This window comes from Coffea arabica, chromosome 4c, assembly GCF_036785885.1.
Source record: "Coffea arabica cultivar ET-39 chromosome 4c, Coffea Arabica ET-39 HiFi, whole genome shotgun sequence".
Taxonomy (NCBI): Eukaryota; Viridiplantae; Streptophyta; class Magnoliopsida; order Gentianales; family Rubiaceae; genus Coffea; species Coffea arabica.
This window is the reverse complement of record NC_092316.1, coordinates 44,291,009-44,299,471: the sequence shown is the minus strand read 5'-3', so window position 1 is coordinate 44,299,471 and position 8,463 is coordinate 44,291,009. Positions and strand designations below refer to the sequence as shown.

The 8,463-nt window shown below is 34.5% G+C and overlaps 1 pseudogene; it reads right to left on the bottom strand.

The window, feature by feature from the left end:
* Nucleotides 1-1,458: 1,458 nt before the first annotated feature.
* The window catches only part of LOC113739195 (ribose-phosphate pyrophosphokinase 4-like), a 28,304-nt pseudogene continuing 21,299 nt past the window's right edge, over nt 1,459-8,463 (bottom strand).

Genomic DNA, 8,463 nt, shown 5'->3' with positions numbered 1-8,463 from the left:
AACTAAACACTAAAATAATCTAACTAATCATATAACAAATGACATAAATCAATATTAAATCAATTACATAATAATATAAATTAAATTATTTAATCTACAACTACTTTTACAATAAATATATTAGACAATAATCTAATACTATAATGTAACAATATAAAAAAATTTATCACTAAGTAACATAATATAACAAATGTTATTAATTATATAACAAATAACATAAATCACTAACCTCTTTAGAGCTGTCCACACTAGAAAAATTGATGGCCCACCTAGAGTGATCAACATAGCAGGGTTATGAAAAGTCGCAATGCCGTGGGGCCGTTCGTCAATGTCTGACTTGGAGCTTTGTTTGAGGTTTTCGTTTGAGTGAAAGAGTAAGATGTGGAGAGAGTGAGAGAGTGACAAGAGAGAGAAGCAAGAGAATGAAATAAGGAGAGTGACAGAAGAAACTTTGTGTTTAGCCTTATATAAGCAAGAATCGACCGTTGGCAAAGATCTAGCTATTGATCTCAATAGCTAGATTCCAACACCACTTTTTTAAGAAAATAAGCACTCCCATCGGGCTAACTTAGCTCGGCAGTAAACAAGTATTTGGAATACAAAAAATGTTGTAGGCGTACAGTTTTCAAAAAAAGAATTACCTGACTTCTTGAAAAAAATATATGTTTTAGGTACTTTTTTTAAAACATCATCCTTATCGAGCTAACTCAGCACGGCAGGCATAGTTCAAGAAAACTATGCTATCATATCAATATTTATGCGATTTTTTTATCAATAATCTAAGGAATTAACCCAACTATTGTCACATGATACGCTATAGTACAAGATTTGTGCCCACCCATCTATGTAAAAATTCTATGCCATTTTGCTATAGTTGATACATCGATGTTAATAATATAATTTTATAAATAGAAAGGACGAGAAAAAATATTAGTAGTAATTAATCTTGTTAGATAGATGGTATTTTCACATATCAAAAGTTAATGTGTAAAATTTGTTTAATAGTGCCGCTAGTTAACATGTTATTTATGCAGTATGTTGTAAATATGCATAAGCATATATGATAAAGACAAAGGTTCATTAGTATATATTAGTAAAACGTAAAATTCAAAATTTAGATACTGATGAGGGTGCAATCTATAATAAAATAAAACTACAATTTATAATCTATAGTGAAATAAAGGTACATAATTAATGATTGCAATGGTAAGGTAGTACGTAGTCCATTACAGTTTTTAGATATTATGAAAATGGAAATTTTCTTGAGTCTTGAAAATAAACTTATCCAATAGGGTATTGAGATGAAATGGGATTTAAGAACACATGATATGAATTCAGACTTTGCGTTTTATGCAATACCACTCTTAAAGTCCTTAAATTTCTATCCATTGGATTTTTAACCTCTATAAATATTCACATTAGTCTTGTACTACCATGCTTGAACCTCTTATCCAATGTTCAAATTTTGAGAGCATCAGCAATGGATCCTACTAGACTAAAAATTTTGAATAGAGTTTTGTCAGCAATAGCTTTCATGGTGAGGGGACATGAATCTGTGATCCAAAAGTAGGCAAATGCAGTCTCCAAAAATACAAAATAGAGGGTTAGAATGAAATCATTGAAAAAAAAATGTGTATGCGATTAATTACCTTTACTCTTGTGAACAAACTGCTCCCATGAACGGTTTGGGAAAACACCATGCATGACATAGATACTTAATTTTGTTGCACCATTAGTGGTCAAAACTTGCTGTAGAACCAAAAAGGGCTAGAGGAAAACAAACATGGAAGCACCAAGTTAGATGGATGTACTTGTTAGAGGTATAACATAGCATATATCCAATTATATTCTCTTAAAGCATCCTAGTGAAATAGACCAAAGATATACCATTGCACATCAATAAAATTTGTTATAATCAAGTATCAAGATTAGTGGATGTTATGTCTCTACTAAGGATGACATCTCTAATTCATTTCAAGCACTTCAAGCCACTAAAAGTTTACTCCAGCTATATCTGTATACTACTGACTTGAATATCAATCATTATAGTCCATGAGACCTTTTCCATCAAATAAAAAAGTATTACAATATTTAGAGAGGATGATATAATGTATCACATCCAATGACCACCCTACTCTCCCTCTCCTCTAGAAAGGGGGAAGTATAAGAAAAAGAAAAGAAGAGACAGAGGAAAGTAAAAGAATTATTAATTGGCACTCAATTAGAGTACCTCCAAATTGAACCAAATCATCAACAATCACAATATAACAACATTCTGAATTACCTTTTTTCAGCCTCACAATTCTTTTATCACCTTCATATATCTTATTACAAACAACTTTCCATTTGATAATCACAAGCATCCAATATGTGATTAGGTAGTGAAATAGAATGATAATTAGAATACAGGTAAATATGTCAACCATTGGGAAGTGGTCCAATTGCTTGTAGAATCTTTTTCATGCTCTTTCATTTAGAAAACCAATTACAATCTCCAAAATAAATATATTGCATTAGAGATGAATTAATTAGACATTTACTGATTAGAGAGGAAAAGAATACCAAATCCATAAAAATAAGAATTGATAACTCTAAGATATAATAACAGAACCAACACCAACCCCAACCCCCTAAAAACCTTCTTAGACTACGGAAGTTGGTGAAACCATTGTTTCAACAAAAGGAATCTCTATTTCAAATAAAGGGAAAATTTGATCAGTGGCGAAAAATCTTTCCTACAAAAGAAATAGTCAAAGTATTGATGTAGAAGATGAAAAGATAAAATGGTTTTTTGTTCTACATCTATTGGCTAAGTTTTCATTCAAAAGGTTATGGTGCAATACAATTTTTGTTTGTTTTATGTTTCTTGACATAATAGCCTCACATTCATTTTAAAGTTATCTCTTACAAACCATTAAAGTTGGTCTAATGTAGCAAACAAGTTTTAATTGTATTATTATTTGGGTTAACTATAATTGCTCCCCTCGTAATTTAACTAAACTACCATTACACTGCCAAACTTCAAAAGACTGTTTGGACGCCCTGTCAAAAACGATTGTTTGATAAAACTAATGTTGGCAAGCATAAGACCAAATAATAAATTTGAAAAATACCAATTGATATTAGTGCCTTTTAGTTTTAGGAGTTTGATACCTCTTTTTGGCACCACTTGATCCTCATTTGCATACGATTCTACTCTTATCTCTATTTTCAATTTTCTTGAAATATCAACCAAATCTTACAACATGATGGGAGTTTTCTCTCAATTTTTTTCCTCAATAGAATTTCAAGAGAAAAAGCAATAGAGGTTAAGCTTGTTAAAAACCCAATACTCATTGGATGCTTTTGGAGGTCTAGAGGATCCTTTCTCGAAAGTGAGCATGCGCATGATCTCTATATGTTTTTGAATTTTCTATTTTCAAACACTGAATTTATTTATTTTTATTGTGATCCTATTTTTCTGGTTATCAATTAGAATCTAAGTATTGTTACAATATTGTCCAACTTAAGTTAGGCTTTTTGTCTATGCTATCTATTCTTTTTGATCTGATCATGTGGGTAGTATTGTTTCTAGAAATTAGTATATTATAGGGGTTTAAAATAATTTCTTACACACTATGTTTGTGTAAATTTTGTTTTTAATATGCAAATACATAAGTTAAGCATAATTCGATTCTTTTGCTTACTAAAATTGAGTTAGTATTGATTTTTTAATTAATAATTAGTTATATTCTCCTAATGGTTGTTGTAATTTTGGCATTTGTCTTAAATGGCTATCTGCAATATTTATGACATATGATACAATCCAAGGTTGAAGTCCAAGGTCAAAGGTTATTTCTCTTGTTCGCGTCAAGCTCAAGTTCGATTGCTCATGTGACAGCACTTTCATACTCAAACTATTCAAATGGAAGGAAGTAAAGGAAAAACCATCGGATGAAGTTTGGAGACAAAGTTGGTCATTGGAGTCATTTATTTCTTTTTTATTGGTCAGCATTATTAAAGTGTTTAAATAATTATTTTCATTGTTTCTTAGTAGCTAAAATTAACGGCCAACTTTGTTGCTCAATAAGGCTGATTGGTTTCCTAGTCAACGTAGGATTGTTTTTACTTAAGTCATTCTATGTTAATTTAGGATTTAGGGTTTTAAGGTTATAAATAGCCTTATCTTGTAAACATTTAGGAGGAGTTGATTTTCTTTTTGATAAAAAATTGAGAATTTTTCTCTTAAGGCTTGTTGCAAGCTTCTTTTGAATACTTAGAATTAGGCTCTAGTGTTCGTTGGCTTTATCAATCAAGAAACGCACTTGATTGTGGTGCTTTCTACCAAAACCGAGTTCGCTAATTTGTTAGTTGTAAAATCACAACTCTGGGATCAGTGGGGTCTAAGGGTTCTCTCCGCTACTCAAGCTTTGGGAAATCATCTAAGTTTAGGGTTTGTGAAATACGGGTTTCATTTTTGACAGGGTTCGTATCATCTAGTATCAGAGTTGGTTGACGTACCAGGTTATTTATGTTTTTTTTTTCTGTTTTTGGTTGTTTGTGTCAACTTCTTGTTGTTTTCTTCAAGTTTTGTTTGTCATTTGAATTAATTGTCTTTCTGTTTGTCGGCCTCCCTTATAATTCGCTTGTCATTTGATAATTCTTGTTGTCCAGCCATGTTTCTTTTTGTCTTGTGTCTTGTATCATTGTTTGTTGGTTGTCTCCTTGTCGTCTTGTCTTGTTAGAATTTGCTTCATCATTTATAACAAAAAAAAATCCAGTCGTGTGTTACTTTTCTGCCCTAGCTATCTATTTCGTTTCTTGGTTGTTTGAAATTGCCTTTTTTGTTTGCGGACTAATCTTGGGTAATTCTTGAAGTTTCTTGAAACTGTTGATCAAATCTTAAAGATATTGGAAGTTCTTAAAAATCCTTATTCGTTTCTTGAAGTTCTTGAAAATCTGAAAAAACAAAAAAATCCTTTGTTTCTACATATTGCAGGGCTGTTTACACGAAATCACTGAACAAAAATTGTGAAACCAGCACAATTTGATCTTCAAAACCTTCAAACCAAGTTGTTTGTTGAGTTTTGGAAACAAAGAGTAAGAAAAATATTGCTGGAAAATAACCAAAATAGCCGTTGCATACCATTTCCAGATTAGAATTGGATTCCTTGGAAACAGCCTCCTACTTTGCATTTTTGTTCAAATATACATTGAATTGGGGCAAAGTGGTCTCATAATCATTGTTTCTTGTGAGAAAAAGAGTTGGTGACATATTTTACTTCACAAATTGGTACAGACCAGTCTTGGAATTTAAAACAGTCTCAATTTTCAATTACCTTTCCTAGTCAGATTACGAATTGCTCTTTCTCAAACCTAACTATCTTCTGCCCTTAATTTCTTTATTTTTTGTGGGTTTCTAGTAAGTTTTGGGTTTTAAGTGAGTCAAATTGAGTGCTTAAATCAGTCCTTGAGTTGTGAATCTTTCCCTCAAATCAAATCTGTCCAGGTTTGTGGTTTTCCATTCTTCAATTCTTGTGAAGTGAATGTTTTAGCATTGTGACGCCCTCACCTCTCCTTAGGGCGAACCCAGGGTATTAGCTGGACGCCTGCTCAACTCTCGTCAGGACTCACGCACTGGTTCAAACTTAATAAAGGATCATAATTAACCATCGACTTAATCAAGAAGTGCTTCAAATATACAAGATCAAAACTCCCAAGAAAATCATTTATAATTACAAACCACAAATTCCAAGTATAACAAAATTTACACTTTAATGGTCTCCAATAACATACAAAAGTATACTAGTTTCCACCAAAAGTCTCTAGTCTAGAACTTCCAACTTCCACCTCCAAAGCCTGTTAATGAAAACAAACTTAAAGGGATGAGCTAACGCTCAGTGAGGCCAAAAAAACTTAAGCAAGCAAGCAAGTAGCATCAATCAATCAAATAACATGCTTGAAAGCAACTTTAAACATGAACTTTCATTTAAGTGCACAAATGGGAAATAACACACATAGAAGGATACGAGAGCTCTCAGGAGTTATTTCTACATTTCGACCGATTTAAATCATTTGAGGTTGACTCTCCGTCAAATCAAGTCGTAACATGACTGTAGCGCTCCACTTACTACCTCCATCCAACATAACACCCACTCAGATCCGAAACCAAACATTCATGTAGTGGTGATGCTATTCGAGTATGTCAAGCGAGATCTCAAAAAATCAAACTATATCATTTCCTAAGATTCACCAAGCTTCTCGACCAAATCCTTACTGGTTTGAGTTACAAGGTTAGCCAATGGGTTGGGACGTCCCCACAAGTATAATTGGTCGATGAGACAACGCTCCAATCGAGTTAGACTTATTCATGGCTCTGAGTCAGTATGAGAGGCACTTCCCACCCGAATAAGGTATGGTATAATACTGCCGCTCAAAGAATCGATCATAGCACTGAGTCGGTATGAGAGGTGTGACGGCCCCACCTCCCCCTTAAGCAAACCAGAGGGTTCGGCGGGTCGTCTGCCCAACTCTCGCCGGGACTCACTCACTACAAACCTCAAACAAATTATAATATAAATCTCAAATTTTGCATCAAATTCTCCAAGAATTACATGTTATAAGCGAAGCGTCCACGCTTCCGCTGCGCCACTCTAATCCTTGATACCAGTTATTATACCGAAGGAATTCCAAATCTAAACTGTACAAAATATAGGCCATCCAGTCACGTGAATAAGTACTACAAGTCCTTCCTTCGCCTTGAGCCCTGTGGAGGGGAATAAAATAGTTTTGGGGTGAGCTAAAAGCTCAGCGAGTAACCAGTAAAATCAGTAATCAAATCGGTTTCACAATAGTTCATTTCAATGATGTCATAAATCAAACGATAAGTCAAGAAACAATTACAACATTTACAAGAAATCATACATGAAAAGGATACGTTCGTTCGTTCATTCGTTCGTTCTCCTGTCATTCCCCTTTCCTTCATTCATTTGAAAATGCATTTTTCATTTGTCAATAAAACCCTCGTTCGTTCGTTCGTTCATTCAACCTTTCCTGGACATTGACCAGGCTCCACCAACCTCCACCAACCTACAAGGAAATACTCGAGTATACCAAACGGTCACCCAAGTCACCATATCACCCGACCGAGTCTGCTTCTGGCTCGAGTCGATCGGTAACAAGGGGCAGTGGCCAGTTCAGCTAAAAGGCTTACATTCATGCACAAGTAACATTTCAATCGTTCCATCTTTGAAAATTTCACATTTATCGAGGTCGAGTGCGATAAAGTACATACTCGCCTAGAAAACTCGTTTTGGAAATCATTGAAAGCACTTAACACATTATCAAACGATAATACAAGTCATGAAGTCAAGAAAATATAGCAAACAAGAAACACTCACATGCAAGCACGCATGATATGCAATCGAGTAAATAATGCAAGAAAACAGTTCAAAAGTAACTTTGGAAATAGTTTGAGGTCACTCACCTCCACGGCTCAGGAACCAACCATCATATATCATTGCCTTGCTCAAATCCAAGTCTTAGATCACAAACTCAATGCAATCAAGTCCTTTCAAAGTTCGGACATCACTTCCACTAAATTTGCTTACTTTTCGAGCCGTCAAGGCTTCATTATTTCCTCAACCAGTCCCAAAGTCACACAAATAAATTCATTCAATAGCCGTTCAATAAGCTCCAAGTAGTACAAGTACAATTCAAGCTAGGGAAGAGTCCGAAAATGAAAGTTAAGTTCTAAACCATAAAAACAGTTTTGACATCAGTTTGCGGTTTCGACACCACTGGCACTACGATTATCGGATGGAGATGTAAGATACACCGTTTCGAAGCTAAGAGATAGGACTACAATGTTGAAGAAGGCTACTCAGTCCAGTTTCGAGTGTAACTAGGTCAAGAATGCAAGATACTACACCAAAACCGCAAAAAAACAGGTTCACAAACCGCATTCTGGTTCAAACATCATAAGTCAGGCTCCCTAAGTCCAAATCAAGTGATTCCAAAGCCATCCGAAAGCTAAGATACACGGCTACAATTCATCAGAAGACCTCAACAACCAATTCCGAAGTATTCCCAACCAAAATAACCAATTATAGACGCAATTATCAAATTCGGGTAGAAACAGGGCAACATGGGTAATTCAGTCTTTTCACAAGGTACGTTGCTTCGATTGACCTGAAATATTGCAGGCATCTCTAAAATATCATTATCTACAACTTTCATATTTTAACCCAAGGCTAAATCATGCATTTGCATGGTCAAAAATGGAAAACTACACGAAAACAGAAATCTGGGCGCGAAACAGGTTTCATGGACAGTCAATGGTATTTCGGTAATTTCACATGCTACAGTGGTCGGATCAACCTGAAATTTTGTAGGAAACTAGTTTATGCCCTTGGCTAAAACTTTCAAGTTTTGGCTAAAATCTAATTCTGTAAGGATCATGGTGAAAAGTCACGATCCGATTGG